At 44.4% G+C, this 19979-nt stretch overlaps 1 protein-coding gene across 5 annotated transcripts in view; it reads right to left on the reverse strand.

Annotated features, from left to right (window-relative positions):
* C13H2orf88 (chromosome 13 C2orf88 homolog) overlaps positions 1 to 19507 on the reverse strand; it is a 37782-nt gene extending 18275 nt beyond the window's left edge. The window contains exon 1 of one of the 5 annotated variants that reach the window (XM_037210431.1): positions 19426 to 19507. The gene's annotated coding sequence lies outside the window, so the exon portion shown is untranslated. Of the gene's footprint in view, positions 1 to 42; positions 130 to 295; positions 378 to 9903; positions 10146 to 17434; positions 17492 to 19425 lie in introns of those variants that run through there. The other 4 variants (XM_037210432.1, XM_037210430.1, XM_028886823.2 and 1 more) reach the window with 4 other exon arrangements.
* Between the last annotated feature and the right edge of the window lie 472 nt (positions 19508 to 19979).

Consider the following 19979-nt stretch of genomic DNA (forward strand, 5'->3'; position numbering starts at 1 on the left):
TCCTGCCTCACCTCCCCGGAGCCACCTGGGCTGCGACATCACCTGATATCCGTCCGCGTGGGAGCAGGCGCGGCTAGCCGGGTGCTGCAGCCTGGCGCCGGCTCCGCAGGTGACCTCCTGCAGCCTGACTCCGGCCCTCCCGGCGAAGGCTCCCGGCTCTGGTGCCAGCTTAGCAGTCAAACCTGCTTTGGCTCCAGGCACCACACCCCGCAGCTCTACCCCGCAGACTCCACCCGACCAAGTACACTAGGCACCGCGAGCAAGCAGAGCAGAAGTGCACCGGAGGAGTACTTACAGATTTGAGAATGCATCCCGTCTTGCACTTTTCTGTCCTCCCAAACAACCATCGACAAGCTTGCTTCTCAAAACAAAACCTGAAAGACCGTTTTCTTTAGAGAAGCAGGGGCCTCCGAACATGGCCATTATTCAGTTAGACCTCGCTGTCACTGGCTCCATGTGATGCCTGCATCTGTCTGCGTGATTCCCAGCGACAGAAACAGCCCCAAGAGAATGACAAAAGAACCATTATTTCATCCTGTTCTACAGTGGATTGTCAATGCGAAATTCATGCCCCAAGGGACCTCAGTGATAACTCTTTTGGCTCATTCACATTACAGATGAGGATGCTGGGGCTGAATCCTGCCTTAAGAATTGGGGAGGATACAGAAACAGGTGATTCCTGGGAGTCCACAAGCCAGCCAATCCAAAGGGTGAGCTTCAGCTTCCAGGAGAGACCCTGTCTCAAGGGAACAAAGTCGAGAGGAGTTACAAACACCACCCAAGGGCCTCCTCTGGCCCCTGCATGCACACACTCCCCCCCACCCCCACTACACACACACACACACACACACACACACACACACACACACACACACATGCCTGAAGCCTATAGGCTAATACTAGCGGGCTCTTTGAAGCTCCAGTTCAGTAAAGAATCAACCCAGAACAGAGGAGTTGGGAAAGTCCTGCCAGATCTAGCTCAGCTTCAAGTGAATCAGGCATTTTTGGTTTTTGTTCTGTGTAAATCGGCTAAGGTAACTTTGACCTGCAAATACTGTCATTCAAATATGTATATTTTGTCACTTAATGTGACTAATGGTATCGGACAGAGTGGGAATATCATTACATTGATTTATTTGATAAGCAATTATTTTAACGTATAAAATTGTATCTAGATGGTGCATGCATTCACATACATTTCAGCTAAATAATTATGATCAAAAGCAAGGTTCTTCCTTGGGGCTTAATTCCTGGGTTATTTGCTTGCTCTTATCTTTCTCAGCTTTAAGGTTCAGTCAACCTATGTTGCTATCATTCTAAGAGATTGCTAGGCCTCACCCTGAGTGATGAGTGACAGTCCTTGATGGGCTCCAGGAGAGAAGAGAAAGAAAACCGTGATTATGCATGCCAGTTATCAGGGCAGAAGAAGAAAATGGGTGAGGATGGTCTCTAGGCTCCGTCTAAAGGAACTCCAGACACACACACACAAGGCTTTCTTTGCATATGTGTGAATATACAAAGTTGGAGAGTGTACCTGTGACTGCATGTGAAGGCCAAAGGTCTGTATCAGACATCTGTCTGTCCCTGTCACTCTCCAGCTCCTGTTTTGACACAGGGTCTTTCACTGAATCTGGAAGTGGTAGATTCCTGGCTCGACACCAAGCCTCAGGTTCCTCCATCTTCACCCCCAGCACTGAGGTTACAGGCACCCTGCCACACCCGGATTTTCACATGAGTGCTCAGGGTCCCGACTCGGGTTTTACGGTTGCACAGTTAGCACTTTACCCATTAGTATGTCACCAGTCCCACAGGCACGGTGCCTCGCTCTGTTCAAGACCACACCGGACCATCTTCACCAAGAGTTATCCACGCTTACCATTGCTCTAAGAGTGAAGCTGGCGCTGGAGGAGCAAGGTCTGTCACCACACTGTGACTGTGAGATCCAGACAAAACCCTTCCTCCCCTCTCCAGAGTCTACTTCAAGCTGGCAAGAACGGGCCCAGGTTAGGTCTGGTAGGGATGGCCAAGAAGGAGTTTGTCTTAGAGCCTGTGCCAGCGCCTGGGAGACAGTCCTGAGGGCCCCAGAGTTTGGCACAGCCGGTCTTCTCAGTACCGCCCTCCCCCTTTCCTGCCTTCCTCACATCCAGAAGCTCAGTTCCAAGGCAGTCTTGACTGAAGGCGCCTACTCCTGACTCGGGACTAGAGGTTGGTTTTGTCCAATACAATGAATAGAAAAGACCCAGATAAGGGCAGCTGCAGAGAATGTGGTGACCTCTGCTGCTTGAGGATATCCAAGATCAAATGGTCTCTTCAATTGTGAACTTTTCTTACTTGCACCAAGATTTATTCCGATTCGGAGAAGACCCAGATACCTTCTGTGAGCAGGTGACAGACACACTTTGTTCAGCCCTAGACCAGGGCTGTGTGGTGCAAAGCTTTACAATTCAGGAGGAGAAATGGTGTGATGATCCTTTAAAAATACTTATTTTTTAATGTATATGGGTGTTTTGTCTGCATGCATGCCTGTGTATCACAAGTATGCCTACTGCCTAGAAGATGTCAGGTCCCGAGATTGGCATTCCAGACACTTGTGAGGTGCATAGAGCCCAAGTCTACGGAACCGCAGCCTGGGCTCTGAGCTACCCAGCCTCCTCCAGCCACACATGTTGAGTCTTCAACACTTTCTGTAGCTCAAGACGCTTCAGAATGCTTCCTCATGAGGAACTGGCTGTGAGTGTAGAGACGCCATCCAGCCTTTCTTCCTGCAAACTTTAACAGTCTTCCTCCTCCTCCCAGTTGACCCTGTGCCCAAAGAGGCTTCCGATCGCAATGTCAGCCTTAATTACATGGCTGTGAGAGACTTGTCTAACATGTTCCCAGAATCAAAGACCAAAATATCACTTTACTTGATACTTCCATAAGGGCTCATGTGTGTGTCTCTGTGTGTGAGTGAGTGTGTGTGTGTGTGTGTGTGTGCGCGCACGCGCGCGCATGTGTGGCGGATATGAGATAGTGCTAACACAAAATATTAAAATGATCATTGCTGCCAAATATATTATCCGAATATCACACTGTATTACGTTTTGTGTTTTTCTTGTGGCATGTGTGCTTTTCAGTATGAGTCAATTTCCATTATCTCACTGCCTGCAGTGTTCAAAACAATTTGATGTTATCAAAACAATTGAGTCTCTCCTTGGAATTCTGTTCTCTCGTCTGTGCCCTGTGCAAGGACAGGGTGAGTCTCACTGTGGCTGTTGGCTAAGAAAACAGTTTTCATTCTATTAAAGATTTCTCCTCAGAAGTCACATCAACTGCCAAATATTTAATAAATTGGTACTTGAATTTCAGGTAATTCAGCGTAAGAAACTGTTTGCCTATCTAGAAACAGTTCATGGCTTATGATTTGTCACTTAGCTGCTGACCCCTGATGGAAATGAGCTACTCCAACAGAGATAATGGTAGTTACTAGTCAAGACTAAACTTTCGGGGATCATTCTACAGTTCGTTACTAATGATAGTTCTTAGTCATTGAGCAGCTATGAGCCGGGAACCACAATAGCCTTCTACATGCTATCTCATCTAACCTTAATAATAAATAGCCTTGTGAAGTGTGTATCATTTCTGTTTCAAATAGGAGAGAATGGGAAATACAAGGTAACGTCTGGTGTGTGTGATCGAGCTTAAATGTGAATCCAGGCTTGAATCCAAAGCTGAAGAACTAGACTGCCTCCATCTTAGGCTTGAAAGCCATCAATAAAGACAAACTAGGTTCACTCCTGTTTATCATTAAGCCTGTGTTCCTCAAGGATTAGGCTATGTCCTACCTGTAACCCTAACTACAAATGGTTCTGTACTGCCTCTTCCAGGAATGGCAATCATGTCTTTGTTTCAGGAAGTTGTTTGTAACCATCTTGCAATGCTACCTTTGGTTCTAAAGGTTCTATGACCACCTAGGACTGCCTTGTCATGACTACCTGTTGTTAAGACCACCTCACTATGCCCACCTTGCAACCATGTCTTTGTTTCGGGAGGGACTGATTTGTTACACTTATGTTCCAGACCTGTAACCCTACCTATTCTGTCCATCAAATCCCCCATTGGGAAAACCCCTACCCCTGATCTATAAAAGCCTTGTCTTCCTCACATCCAATGCTGACCTCTCGAATCCCACCTTAGGGGGAAGCAGCCCATATAGAAGAATTAAAAAAAAAAAAGCTTGCTTTAATTTGGCCATAATGATTTGGGTTGGTGGTCTTTCTCCTCTCACCTTTGGGATTAACAAAGCTGATGCTTCTTCTGCTGCTTTCCAAGGCCTCAGCCATACTCTTAGTGGCCTGCTAAACCTGGCCTTGGTTCTAAGCAACAGTCTCCCCCATCTAGCTCCCAGTCCCTCTGCTCACATGGGCAATTATCTCCTGGCCAAGTTACCAGGATTTGAAAAGAAGATGGCCTGCTCCCAAAGCTGCTGAATCTCTAGTGGCTGAACACTTGGTCTGAACAATTCAATAAAGCATTCTAAGCCAGGTGCAGTGGCACATGCCCACAGACCCAGGACTTGGCTGCGTATTGAAGCCCTGTCTCAACCAAACAACAGGATAGGACAGAACAGAAAGTATCTGGGTAGATTTCTGTTGCTTCTGTATTTCTGAGCAAGGCTCTAGTCTATGGTCCTTTTATTTGGAGTTACATCAGCAGTGATGTGGAGCCAGCCTCTGAGCGATGAGACAGTTATGACTAAAGAATAGCGGTAAGAAAATTAATGGTCAGATGTTTAACAGAAATAAAAACACTCATGCACGGTCAGTGAGAAGTGAGAAAGCTCTGATCAGACTATGGAACAAATATATCAGTTGTTGAAGAAGGGAATAAGTCTATACAGCCTGTGCTAAAGAGCAGGGGATGAGCCTGAGCGTGAACCATGTCAAAACGGGAAGAAAAAGAATCTAAGTCACAAGGCATGGGGCCCATGAGCACCATGATAGGTGATTTGTTAAGACAAATAACAGACATTCCCAGAAAGACTCTAAGTTACAAAAACAGTGTAATAAAAAAGTTGCCCTTGAATGGATGGATTTACAATTAATAGGGCAGTGCTGAGCACGAGCATATGGTTAGTGACCCTAACCAATCATGATGTGGAAATCCCACCCAAAGCACAGTGGCCTGGGAGGAAGTGCACGGGAATGCTTCTCAATTCCTAACAAGTTATTTCCTTCTATAACTCATCAGTGTGAGGTTATTTTTGCCTTGATCTTCCAACACTCTTAGACTTAATGCAACACTGTTTATTGAGTTTGAGTTTTCATACTTCAAGAAAAAAAAAAGAGAAAAAAAGAAACACGCAGGCAAACACACACATGCACACACACACAGGCACATACACACAGACACACACACAGGTGCACACACACAGGCAGGCACACACAGGCACACACAGACAGACAGACAGACAGACAGACAGACACACACACACCCTAATTATAAGTGTATATCATGGAGCTGAGGGCAAAGGAAAAGGAATCTCCTACGTCTGTTGAGGGAAGCACAGTAACTGAAGCAGAAGAAAGTGAAAATTTAGGAGAAAGCCTCACATTTTCAGAGCTTTAAAACCTTCCTTACACTGGGGCCAGAGCCGTGGCTCAGTCAGGAAGGTGCTCACTGACTTGAGGATCTGAGTTCGGATCCCAAGCACCCGTCTAAAGACTCGGGTGGTAGCTCACGCCTGTGATCCTGGAGCTGGGGATCTCCAGGCTCCCTGGCCAACTAGTCCTGCAAAATTGTGAGCTCCACATTCACTGAGAGACCCTATCTCAAAAAACAAGGTAGAGAACATTAAAAAAAAAAAAAAAAGATACCTAATGAACTCCAGCCTCCATTCACACAAGGCACATACTCATGAACCAAAATAAAAAACTTGTTACAATGAACATTAATTATATCATTAATCAGAGTGAAATTGTAGTGGGTGGCTGTTCTAGCTATGGCCCCGAAGCACCGCCCCTAAAGAGGCAGCAGGTGAGTGCTATGTGCCTATGACCTTGAAGTACCTGCCCCTGGGTTGTGGCCACTCGGGACTCTTAAGACCTGGGATGCACGTCCGTGGTACTCTCTTGGCTCCCTCAGGGTTTGGATGCTGGGACTGACCAGGCTGAATTTGGACCAGGCAGAAGATCAGTGTGGGACACAGCTCAGCGTTCCTGGACCCTATGGTAAATCTCCCATGCTGTAGTGAGTTACCCCCCCCCCCAATAAATTCCTCTGCTCATTAAATAGACTCCGTGGATTTCTCCTTTACAAAATAAAGATGTTTTTCCCTGTATTACCTCTGAGAGATCAGGGCCATGTTAAGAAGGGTTTGGGAGGGGGCTCGTCACTGCCGCGGCTTTTCACCCTCGTTTGGTCTCATGATCTGGTCGAAGTCTTACAGCATTCTCATTGGAACGGTTGCTGTATGAGGTGATGTGCACAGTCTATGTGCTAAACCAGAGGAAACAGGGCTTCATCTCTGTGGGCTGACTCCCCGGAAGCTCCCTTAAGAACCTGAGGTCCTAAAACTCCCTAAATCCTTTCCAGTTTTGAACTAAATTATCATTCCAATTTAGGGGCTAGCCTCCAAATTAAGGACAGCAACTGATAAGCATGCATATTTAGATTAAAGTTCTGTCCCTAGAAAATGGCTGAATTCCAAAGAGAGTTCAGTTACCAGCAAATTTCGGCTCTATCTGATGTGGGACCACCATGTTTTTGTGAAGAAGAAATTCAATTTATTTTCTTATCGACGTATATGTTCCCAACCAGCCTGATCTCTGAATTGAGATTGGCTACCAGACATCTAATTTAAGTAAAGCAATCAGGAACAGTGACTGTAATGATAAGGTTCACTGGAGCATCTCCACTATGACCTCCCCACCCCACAGCCACGCTGGACAGAGGAACCAATTCTGCCTTCATGAAACACACGTGGATCTGCCCTACAGTCAATATTAATTACTTTTTCTAAGAGAAAAATTAATCCCACCAGTCTTCCCATTTACACATTCTGGCTGACAGCAGATAGAGAAGGGACAGAAATGAGTGGAAACATCACTGGCATTATAAGTGTGCTTGTGTGTGCGCGCGCACACACACACACACACGCATACACGCATACACACACACACACACGCATACACACACGCATACACACACACGCATACACACACACACACACACACACACACACACACACACACACACAGCCTCTGGAAAATAGACCTAAGGATGTCTTTGTTCAGTTCCAAAGCTCTTGGCAGTGCATAATTGTGGAGAAAAAGTCATGAAGCATGATCCTAGAAAATTACTCAGTTAGGATTCAGCTTTGTAGCACAGCATGTCCTCAATGGTTGCACCCACCCTACAAGCTCCTGTGTTGAAATGAGCCCACAGTGTATGGCATTTGGAGATGAGGACTTTGTAGGGTAAATTCCGTCATGAGAATAAACCTTCCATGATAGAATTAATAGTTATGATGGTTGGTATTGTTAACTTGACAAACCTCTGGGCATATCTGTGAGGGATTATCTAAACTAAGGCTAGTCTCTGAGGTGGCTATAAAGGATTGTCTTTACTATGTTGAGGTGGAAAGACTGCCCGCCATGGGTGGGACCATTCCCTAGGCATGGGATCCTGGACTGTATGAATGGAGAAAGCAGGTTGAGCATGCATACACGCATTCATGACTCTCTTATGACTGCACACGTAATGTGACCAGCCACTTCAAGCTCCTGCCGCACATGACTTACTTCCATGCCGTGGTGGAATGTAACCTGTAACCATGAGATACATAAATACTCTCTCCTGTAAGTTGGTTTTGACAGGGTCTTTTATCCAAGAAACGTGGGAAAAAGCTGAGACAGAAAGAAACTGTTAGTGAGAGTGGGTTGCTGCTGTGGTGATCCTGACCCTATGGCTTTCAGGCCTTCGGGACTGTTTTGTGGAGAGATGTAGGGGAGTTCGGAACTCTGGGGTAGAAAACCACTGAATACTGCAAACAGGGTTCGATGGGATGTTCTTATAGCATCTGGGAAGACAAGGGAATCGAGAAATGTGGACAGCGGAGGCATGGCTCATGAGGCTTCAGTAACCAAGGACTCTGTTATAAACTTGGCTAGTGGCCTGTTTGTGTGACGTTTTGGCCGGGAATCCACCTTCATTCTTCTCATGTCCTAAGAACTCAAATCAAGTTACATTTAAAGACGATGAACTAATTTGTTTGATGGAGGAAAGGTGTGTGGGAAAGGTTTAGACAAGGAGGGCATAAAACCCAAAGCGTTTACAAACATCTATAACTTAAAGAGATTCAAGAGGAGCCTGGTGCTTGGCGCTGGGACAACAGGAAAGTGTTTCCCTGGGGAGAATGCAGGAGCCACCTAAGGGACTGGGCTGACTTCAAACTGGCAGCAGAAACTGGCCATGTCCCCATGCGGTGTCGGTTTTGAAGGCATGAAGATCTAAAACTGGGGGGGGGGGGGGGGTCATGGCAACCAGCTGAGGCCAGGCACTGTGTGGCAGAATTGCAAACGCAAGGGGAGGCCCCAGATGAAGCCTAAGGGGCGGAGGAGACCCCAGAATACTGGAGACCCCAGGGAGAACCGCAAGTGTGAAGCAGAGTAGACCCAGACCTGAGACAGAAGCCGCGTGTGCTCTGGGCGGCCAGGCAGGAGGAGTAAGGGCCGCCAGAGCCTCTTGGAACCCAGCGGATAACGTCACAAGCTGCAGATGTTGAGCAAGGAGCTACAGGCTTTCACGTTTGGCCTGTTAGACTTCGGTTTTGCTTTGGAGGTTTTTTTTTTTAATCTGTTTACGCTCTGAGTCTCCCAGTTTGGAATAAGAATGTTTACTGTGTGCCATTATATGTTGGAAGTATATAACTTTTTTTTATTTTATTTTATAGAAGTTCATTCACAGTTAAGAGACTTTGGACTTTTAAAGTTTTTGGAATGATTAATGGCTATGGGAATATTTAAAGCTGGGCTATGGGAACTTTTACGTTGCAATGACTATGTGTTTAAGGTGTAAAATTGTCATAAGCTATGGGCCAAGAGGCAGAAGGTTGTGGGTTAAAAGTGGTGTTTGGCCGGGTGGATATAGCACACGCCTTAAACCCCAGGACTCCGAAGGCAGAGGCAGCCTGAGTTCGGGGCCAGCCTGGTCTACAGAGTGAGTTCCAGGACAGACAGGGCTGTTACATAGAGAAACCCTATCCCTAAAAACAAACAAACAAACAAAAATGGGTAGAGTTGTGGGGGTTAGACACCCAGGAGGCAGGCCTCTCGTCACACCTGTGAGGGATTATTTAGATTAAGGTTAGCCTCTGAAAATATCTGTTAGGGATTGTCTTAATTACATTAATTGAGGTGGGAAGACCTGCCCACTGTGGGCAGGATCGCTCCTTAGATCCTGGACTGTGTAACAGGGGAAGACGAGCTGAGTACACATGCATACATCCATCCCTCTTTTCCAGCTGTGAATGTTCTGTGACCAGCTGCTTCAAGCTCCTGCTGTCATGGCTTCCATGCCATGATGGGCGGTAGCCTGGAACTGTGAGCTAAAGAAACCCTTTCTCCCTCGAGTTGAGTTTTGTCGTGGTATTTTATCATAGCATAGGAAACAAATCTAACGCAGTGTCCTTACAAAAAACACCAGAAGCTTGTTCAGCCTTTCCTTTCCCCACTTCTGGAGGACACAAGAAGATAGAACCACAACTCAAAAAGTGTCGTCCCCCCTCCAGAGCCTGATCATGTTGCCACCCTCGTATCAGAAATCTCCAGAAGAGAGAGAAATCACTTTGTTATTTAATTCATGAGTCTATGGTATCCTGCTTTTGTAGATGTTATAGTAACCTTAACTAAGACAGAGACTTACTTTTGTGAATACCTTGTATTCTCATCTTCAAAGACAAGATGTATCATGACAGCCTTGGTTTAGCTCAAAGTGAACTACACAGTTTTGAGGTTGTTAATATTTCTTCCATAGAGCCTCATGTGATAACAGCCTACTACAGAGGAGGGAAGAAAACTGTCCTTTCATGAGGGCATCCGGCTAGTATGTTGTATCTTGGCTCAAACAAGCTAGGCCTCACTAGTGTTGCCAGGCGGAGTCATGTCAACGGCAGCCCCAAGAGGCAAATGATATTACCTCACAGAGGGAGTGGTAGGCCGCATTCCGTACACTCATATGCTCTCAATGGGGGAAGGACAGACCATGGAAGTTATCCAACTTAGATTTCCTACTAACTGCCCATCAGAGGTTAACTTCCTGTGTCTCCAGCTTTCAAACCTCAGACCTTCCCCTGAGCTGTAAATCCCAGCAAGTGTTAGTCACTCTGTTCTCAGTGAAAGTGAGGTCAGGCCCTGATCTTCTGCACCATTATTAGAATATTTGGTGTTCCTACTGAGACAGTCCCTCACCCTCAAACTACAAGGACTTGAGACAGTGTACAACTTATCCATGACTTGGTGTCTGTTGTCTTTTCTTGTTGGCTGTATCTGAACAGAAGTAGCAATAGGGACATTCTTCTTCCTGATATGAAAGTTGTTTTTGTTTTAGCATAGTCTCTCTCTCTCCTCTCTCTCTCTCTCTCTCTCTCTCTCTCTCTCTCTCTCTCTCTCTCTCTTTGAGATAGAGATAGAGTGTCACATATTCCAGGCTGGCCTCAGACTCTTTGGATTACTGAGGCTGGCCTTGAAGTTCTGACCATCCTTCCCCCATCTCCAGAGTGCTTGGATTATAGACAGGTACTGCTATGTGCACTATGCAGTGTAGGGAATAGAGCCCAGGGCCTTGTGCATGCTAGGCAAGCACCCTACCAACTGAGCCACATCCCAGACTACAGTCTCTCTCTCTCTCTCTGCCCCTCCTCTACCCCACCCCCGTGTGTGTGTGTGTGTGTGTGTGTGTGTGTGTGTGTGTGTGTGTGTATGTGTGTGTTCTGAGTGCACAGGTGTGTGCACAGGACAGAGGAACATCAGGTACTCTGCTCTATCACGCTCTGCCTTAGTCCTTGAAACAGGCCAATCAGGATACCTGAAGCTAGCTAGGCTGGAGGTCAGCAAGCCTCAGCAACCCTGACTCTGTTCTCCACAGCACTGCGGTTCCAGACATTCATGCAATCATGCTGAGCCATTGCAGGATTTGAATTCAGGAACTTACACCATAGGTACGCTTATCCACTGAACCATCTCTCCAGCCCAGTTTTTATTTTTAAATTAAATTAAAGAAGACTCTTATTTATCATTTTCAAGGAGTTATATATATGTGTGTGTGTGTGTGTGTGTGTGTGTGTGTGTGTGTATGAGAAATTCATTTTTAAAATGCTTTTCCCCTATCTGTTAAGATAATCAGTTTTATCATTTGATCTGTTTTATGATTTTCAAACATTCAATCACTTTATGTTCATTTTTTTGTTTGTTTTTGTTTTTCGAGACAGGGTTTCTCTGTGTAGCTTTGCGCCTTTCCTGGGACTCACTTGGTAGTCCAGGCTGGCCTCAAACTCACAGAGATCCACCTGGCTCTGCCTCCCGAGTGCTGGGATTAAAGGCGTGCGTCACCACCGCCCGGCTGTTTATTTTTTAGAATTAAAAAAACTTGGTCACGATTGATTGATTTGGTTTGCATGTATATTTTCATGGTACCTTTAAATCATGTTTGTGAGTGATATCTATTAGCCTATAGCTTTAAATCAGTTTTCTTGTATTTGACCGATGCTCTGGTAAGTTTTGTGAAATGAATTAGATTATATGTGGTCTTATATGTTTTATTTAAGATAATATGATCAGTAGTATGGTTCTTGCAAGATGAAGTATGGATGGAGTAATGATGTCTGGACAGACAGCAAACATCTCTTTGAGGACACTGAAAGGCGACCCAAAAGCCACAACCAACTGACAACTGAGTAGTTTACATATTTCTCCCTCTGGTCTGGGCTCAGCCTAGTCCCCAAAGCAGAAATGGGCCCTGGAGAGTCGGCAGAGAACCTATGTTTGTTCCTTATGAGGACACTATAAACATCATTCAAATTCATCTTCCTTAGGTATTTAGAGAGTGCTGGAGTATGTATTAGTTCACACCATATTTTACAAATGCTATGGCTCCCCCTTTGTTCTCTGGGACCCCCTCTGGTTTCCAAGTCCACCACACTAGCTTGCTCATCCTCACTGAAGCCCCTGGTGCCTTCTGTGTCCACAGAGTTACCTGGCCTGTCCTAGTCTGTCTCCCCAGTCTGTGCTGTATTTCCTGTGTCTTCCTCGACTGCTTTCCCCTTAGCTCACGTGAACGTTGAAGCTTCTGGCCTTCTATTCCTTGATAACCCCACCTGTCCGAGGTCATGTCTTTTTTTAATTTATATATATATATATTTTTTTCAGATTCTCAGGTGAGCTTATCTGTTTACATTGCTTTCAGACCACCTTTATGTTGACAACTACCAAACTGATCCTTTTTTTAAAAAGACAAATTCTATGACTGGCCTTGAGTCACGGGCTCAAATTCCCACCTTAGCCTCCCTAAGTATTTGGGACTACAGGCAGATCCCACCACACCACCCAAAACTAGAGCTCTTGGGGATCATTTACAGCCATGCTCTTGTTTCCGATTTCTCCAGTTCAAATGGTGACTAGCGGCAAAAGTGAGAAACTCAAGAGTCACTTTCGGATTCTTCTTTTATATGTAAGTTCTCCCCACTAGTTGTCACCCGGGACATCTTTCCAGTTTCATTCACACAATGAACGTCTCCCACTAGCTCTATCGTAAAGCCTTCAGACCTTTATTTCCTCCCCATTTCTTACTGTTGCACTTGCCTGCTCCTTAATACCTTTCATGTTCTGACTCAAACATCACCTTAGCAAAGACTGCTCTGAATGTATAAAGCTGTAATAAACACTTTACACGAGGGTGTATATACATGTCCGATAAATAAGAGAAAAGGTGCTGAACTTATCAGTCACACCAGAAGTACAAATTAAGATCAACATCAAATCCCACTATAGAATCACCAAGTTCAAACACCAAGTGTCGGAATGAAGAGATGCTGGCACTGTCACATGGCACACACAGGAGGAAACCTCGGGGAACACCAACGCTTCATCGGACGATGTTTGATATTAAACTGAACAGTGCTAAACATAATGATATGGTATGGCTGACTGTCCCTGGGTGAACAGACTGAGTATGGATGAAATGCATGAGAACATGGGTGACTTTAATTCCATTTTTTTTTTTTTTTTTTTTACTTTTGGGGATGTTTGCAGATACAGTGATGAGAGAGTTCACGTCTAAACAGGAAATTCATTTGTGTTTCAGATATACCTACAGCCTGTAAGGGATGTTATGCAATATTCTCCATATTTTGAGCATGGCTTGTCCTATAAGGTCAGATATGGAGCTTTCAACTTACAGCATCATGTCAAAAAGTTTTGTAGTGGGGTCATTTTAGGTTTGAGATTTTTCAATTGTGTCTGTTCAGTATATATAGTCAACAAAATTTTATGCACATTTTTACAAAGAGATAAGAATATTCATAGCATCAATATGTGTGAGAGTCTCACACCTGAAAACGCTCACTCACAGGTGCTAGGAGCTCAGCTTGCGAATACTATACCCTCAAGGAAGGTAAGGGTTTTTTTTTTAATTAATTTTTTGCCTAAGCAAAAGCCTTTTCATGTTTTTTAGTCTCAAAATTTACAAAGCAAGAACCAATAACATCTTCTCTGAGATATGTAATTAGATATATTTAAAAATCTCTAGATATTCTAGGTATAGTAGTATACACCTATAATCTAGCCCTTCGAAGGCTAAGGCGGAAGGGTTGAAAAGTCAGGGGCCCTAGGAGTGCCGGGCCAGGTTACGTAGTGATACCCTGTCTTAAAATAATTAATAATAATGGTTCTTACTTCAACTGTTGTTAAAAATTCATGCTAGAGTCTATGCTTAAAAATTTATTTTACTTAGCTATCAGTATTTTAAGACAACATAGATTAGACCTTTTAGTTTAAATGCATATATGCTTTTTGCCTCTAGATAAGTCTATTTGTCCTATTGAATTGTATAACTAAGCGTCTTAAATGGATATGTATTTAAAATAAATGAATTAAAAGTGAATCCCCTACAAGTCAGCGAGTAACATATTCCACATTAAAACAGAAAACAACCTAAAGCATCACCCCATCCTCCCCTCGCGAAGACAGAGTGGCTATAAGGTTCTGTGTGGACATCAGTACCACCCATGCCCTCTTCTAAGTGACCTAACAGCTGCAACACAACTGCACACAGTGCAGAGATCAACAGGTCATGGGGAGCCCAGCCTCAGCAGATACATCCACAATACATCTCCTGCTTGTAAGCTTCCAAGAACATGGTGGAAGAGGAGACAGGAGCATGGGAAGATCCAGAGGACCAGAAAGTCTGCTGTGAGATTGTCTCCTAGAACCGGGCATTGATGGTGCATGCCTTTAATCCCAGCACTTGGGAGGCAGAGGCAGGTGGATCTCTGTGAGTTCGAGGCCAGCCTGGGCTACCAAGTGAGATCCAGGAAAGGTGCAAAGCTACACAGAGAAACCCGGTCTCGAAAAACCAAAAAAAAAAAAAAAAAAAAAAAAAAAAAAAAAAAAAAGAGAGAGAGATTGTCTCCTAGAAATAGCTGCCTAAACAAGACCTGAACAATGCCAGCATCAATAATATCAATAATCATGCTAGTGGGGATTGGAAAAAAAATCTCATGGGGTCCACCCCTAGACAAAGAGCTACAGGCAACTAATGACTGCTGAAGGAGGGAGAATTAGCCTCTGCTAGGGAAGAGCCATTTAGGTTATCCAACATGAAAGTGGTCAGCCCTGAGACAATGTACACATGATCAACAAAATCAGACTTAGCAGGCAGGTTGCATAGATATGAAAAAGAGGCCATCAGCTTCAGAGGGTTTGAATGGGGCATTGGGGAGTTTGAAGGTAAGACAGGGGAAGGGGGAAGTGATATAACTGTATTTAATTAAAATATGTGGCAAAAGATTTAATAGCTGTTTTTCCCTTAACAGCTTCCATGTGCTATCTTGCTTAGTCAAGCTGAGGAATCTTTGAGAATACATAACACATTCTTTGCTTTCCTTTTCTTTAATCAGTGTTAACTTATTTTAACATATATTCTCTCCAGATTATTAGACCATTGGATCAGTGACATTTTAAAAATAACCCACTGTGTCCCTTTCACTAAAATACCGTTTTGCTCTATATCAAATACACACATGCACTAGGATCTATTTCTGAGTTCTCTGTTCTTTCTTTGATATTTTTTGCTAAGCCTGAATCAAAGCCAGTAAGGAGGTCATGGTACGCTCCAGTCTAAGGAAGAGGCCACTCCCCAGTCTCCTCTCATGGGAGCCATTCTGCATAACGTTAAAAACCACTTTATCCCACCCCCCTCAAACTGCATTCAAATTAAAATTATGTTGTTTTATATTTACTTACTTTAGAAATGATTCCTATTTTATTCCATTACATTTATCTAAAAACCTATTACTTAATTTCCTTATTCCAGTTTAGTGTTTTTTTCCAGATGATTCTTCATTTTTTTCTATCATTTTTTTGAGTACAAAAAAAAAAAGGAATTTGTTCATCCTTCGGTGGGATACATATTTTCCTTTGTCCACCTTTGGGTTGGACAGCCCAAGGCTGTCAGAGCCAGGACGATTTCCATAACAAGCCCCAGATGCTAGACGTGAAACTACTGCACATGACAGCTGCCCTGTTGGGGTCTGGTCTTTCCTTGCTGGGTCCCTTCATTCCTTGCTGTGCCCCTAGTCTTCCCTTTGGGATACACGTAACTTGTGTTTACTTATTTACTTTTGATGGTCATAGGCACACACACTGTGGTTGTGGTTTACAAAGGGTACACTGTGATGGCTAATATTGTCAGCTTGACAGGAAGGATCTAACATCACGTGTAAGACAAACCTCCAGGCATATCTGTGAGAGAATTTCCAGACTGAGTTAGCGGAGGTGGCAAGGTTCACCTGAAATGTGGGCGGCACCATCCTATGGGCTGGGATCCTGGCTTGAAGAGAAAGGAGAAAGTGAGCCCAGCATTCACAGCTCTCTCCTTCCTGAGCGCAGATGGAATGTGGGCAGCTGCCTCCTGCTCCTGCACCAGGCCCTTCCGGCCATCATGGACTGTACACTCCAACCGTGAGCCAAGTTCAACCCCTCCTTACGCTGCTTCTGTCTGACATTTTGTCACAGTCCCAGGAGAGTAACAAATACTCCCCTCCCCCACTGATTATCAGCTTTCTAGGATCCTCTCTCTGCATCCTCTTTCCATGCTCATCTAAATAACCTTCCCCTCTGGCATCCAGGTTGTACTGACATCCTAAGCTCTTTCAGCTAACCCTGAGAATGCCCCCTTTATTCCAGTCTACCTGATACATCCTATTACCTCCCCTTCCCGCCTGCACTCCCCATGTCTATTTCTTTTCTTCCATCTTGCTCTGTTAAATCTTTGTATTGTAGATTCTTCTGTAACAACAGACAGAGATTTCACAGCCATCCAGTCATTCCAACCACTAGGAACATGTCTTCTCTTAGTTCCTCTCTTTTTCATCCTTAAAAAAAACAAAAAAAAAAAAACAAAAACAAAAAAAAAAAAAACAAAAAAAAAAAAAAAAACAACTCTGTGGCTTAGAGTGAGAAAGAACAGCAGTGGTGGTTTCCAGAATTTTCCTGGCTTTCTTTCTAGTTCTTCTGTATTGGGAGCAAATCACAAGAAATTGGGATAGAAAAATGCCTGCTTTCTTGATGAGGGAAGGCCATAGCCCTGTGTATTGGCTGTTACTGCTGTGGTTAACACTGAAAGGCCATGAATGTTCTAAAGAAATACACATCACAATGAAGATTTCTCTTTCAGCTCATGTGTGGTTCTTAAGGGAGCCTGGGAAATGGTGAGAAAGTCTCCTTTTAACACATTTCTCTCAAGTGGAGGATCTACCTGTAGACATGTTTCTTTAGATCTTACACAGGCAGGGAACTTCGTGTCTGGAGTAGATTCTGTCTTACCTGTTGTGGGATATTTGTACACTCTGTGAAGATGTATCTTTGCGAAGGTGCCTTCTGATTGGTTTAATAAAGAGCTGAATGTCCAATAACTAGGCAGGAAGAGCTATGGGTGGGACTTCTGGGGAAGAAAAAAGGTGAAGATACCTGGAGATGCAGAAAAAGCAGCATGTACAGGAAGAGAGGCAACGGCCACAAGCCACGTGGCAGATCATAGATTAATATAAATGGGTGAATTTAAGTTATAAGAGCTGGTTAGAAACAAGCCTAAGCTATAGGCCAAGCTTTCATAATTAATAAGAGCTCTCTGTGTCATTATTTGGGAGCTGGTGGGATAGAGAAAGACTTGTTACACTCACCCAATGGACAGAGTAGTTGGAGATTTCTCTCTAGGAAATATGTCTGTCCTCTCTTTGTATCTGGACTCAGCCATGTAACTCTGTTTTGGCTAGTAGAGCATAGGAAGAATTTTAGTGTTTATGTACATGACACAATTTATGCTTCCTTCATAAAACAAGCCTGTCTGCTGTGTACGAGCAGAGACAACACAGTTTAGTAAAGATTTTTAAAAGTATGAACAGAGAGAAAAATCTTGGAGCCAATCAAGAGGAGCTAGGAAGAGTAAGTTCTGGAGACATGGATATCACAACAGAAGTGTAGCACGAATCTTAACAGGTCTTATTAATAAAAATAAACCTGGACCCAGGTATTGGGGTGAATGCTGGAAGATCAGAGAACCAGAACAAGCCACAGCCACCTCGCCTCGCCAGTTCCTCAGCTGATCCTATTTCCTCAGATTGGAAGCCTCTGTGTCCTCATCCAGAATGAATCTCAGCTGAACTGTTGCTCAAAAGCCTAAAAGCTTAACCAGCTCTAGTTCCTGGTCCTCACGCCTTAGATACCTTTCTGCCATCACTTCCTGGGATTAAAGGCATGAGTACCATGCCTGGCTGTTTCCAGTGTGGCTTTGAACTCACAGAGATCCAGAAGGATCTCTGCCTCTGGAATGCTAGGATTAAAGGCATGTGTACCACCATTTTCTGGCCTCTATATCTAGTGGCTGTTCTTTCTCTGACTCCAGATAAGTTTATTAGGGTGCACAATATTTTAGGGAACACAATATCACCACATAGAAGTCTTGTGTAGAATGTTGGCTGAGATAATCAAAGGGTAGTGGCAAGAGACTGAGGTAGAGGAGTGTGACTTAGGTGTGGGATACTTAAATACTGAAGAGCAAGGTCAGATGAACCATAGCTTAATTTACTAAGTAGCTCTCCTCTCCTCTCCTCTCCTCTCCTCTCCTCTCCTCTCCTCTCCTCTCCTCTCCTCTCCTCTCCTCTCCTCTCTTCTCCTCTCCTCTGCATAAGTTGGAACTCGTCAAAACTTCAGTATGAGCAGAGGAGGGGCTTGCCTGGCTTCACCCCTGAGTAACTCTTGGTGGTTGTTGACAGCTGTGGATGCAGAGTACTGTTCTTCAGTGGGAGTGGCCCCTGGTAGGTTGTCCATGCCCTACGCCCATGAGCATTCAGGCATGTTGGAGTTATTTAAAGTTGTTTGCTTGTTGAGAAAGAGGGGGGAGAGATAGAAGATAGATAGATAGATAGATAGATAGATAGATAGATAGATAGATAGATAGATAGAAAGAACATGAAGTTGGGAAGGAGATATGGTGGGCGAGAGTCTGCGAGGAGTTGGCAGGAGACAGGAGTTTGACATGATAGAAACACATTGAAGACGTGTATGAAATTATGAAAGAATAAAACATATTTTTAAAGTACCAGAGGCTGACTGCCCAAGAGTACTAAGTACCCAACCAGTTGGAGGTTACAGTATTAACTTCATTCCTCCCAAAATTCTAAGTACTCTTCTCCGTAGAGAGACTGCTACCCCTCACGCAGTCCTCTCCTCTCTAACTCCAGGTGACTGCTGTCAGCTTAGGTCTGTCCCGAAGCAAGGGCGAAGCGGTGAGGGTCACCACCAGGAGTGGGAGCAGCGGCCACTCAGGAAGGCCAGGGGCCAGTTATTCGGGCGGGGGACGGGGACGGGGACGGGACGGGACATGAGGCGTTCCTGTGGCGTGTTTAACTTCACACCCTATGCTGGCAGAAGTATGCGGGAATGGGGGTTGAGTCCTGGACCTTGTAAGAAAGTGGCAGAGTCTGGGCTGAAAAGGAATTACTATGTGGTTGTTGGTTTTTATAAAATACTACAACCTTATTTTCAGATATTATATTTCCATTTCAAAATCTATATATTTATACAGAGATGGATAGAATTTAGTAACACATGTTAAATGTGTCACTTAATAACAAACAAAATATTTAGAATTAAGAGTTGCTGAGAACCGTACCTTAACACTGGAATTCCAGCTGCCCAAAGCAGATATCCTGTCAGCGTGTACAAACAGACTGCTGGCTCCCGAAAGGCAGAGGCAGCTGGGTCCCAGCCCCTTTTGCCTGGAAACAGTTGCTAGGCAGTGCCAGATTTGCTCACAAATGCACTTTTCACCCAATGAGCAGTATTATGATAACACACAGACCACTTCTCAATCATTCTTTCTGCTCCCATTTCATTAAAAGGCACGGGTAAAACATTGCCCAGAGGGAGTAGTAGTCCCACGGAAGTCGGATTGTGCTAGGCTATTTCCTGGACAAAAAGATGAAAATCTCTGCCATCTAGGCCCTGGGGTACCTTACCAAAATCTGAAAGCTCCATGTCTCATCTATTACTCCTATTTTCAAGCTGAATGTAAATGTTGCCCAGGGACTGGAATGGAGTAATGGAATGGAAACAAATTCTCCTTTAAGATCTCTATTGATTCACAGGGCGGGGGGACCGGACTGATTTTATTTACATGGACTCTGAGCAACACTGACAGTCTGAAATTTGTGATCTATACAGGGA

Source organism: Peromyscus leucopus, chromosome 13, assembly GCF_004664715.2.
Source record: "Peromyscus leucopus breed LL Stock chromosome 13, UCI_PerLeu_2.1, whole genome shotgun sequence".
Taxonomy (NCBI): Eukaryota; Metazoa; Chordata; class Mammalia; order Rodentia; family Cricetidae; genus Peromyscus; species Peromyscus leucopus.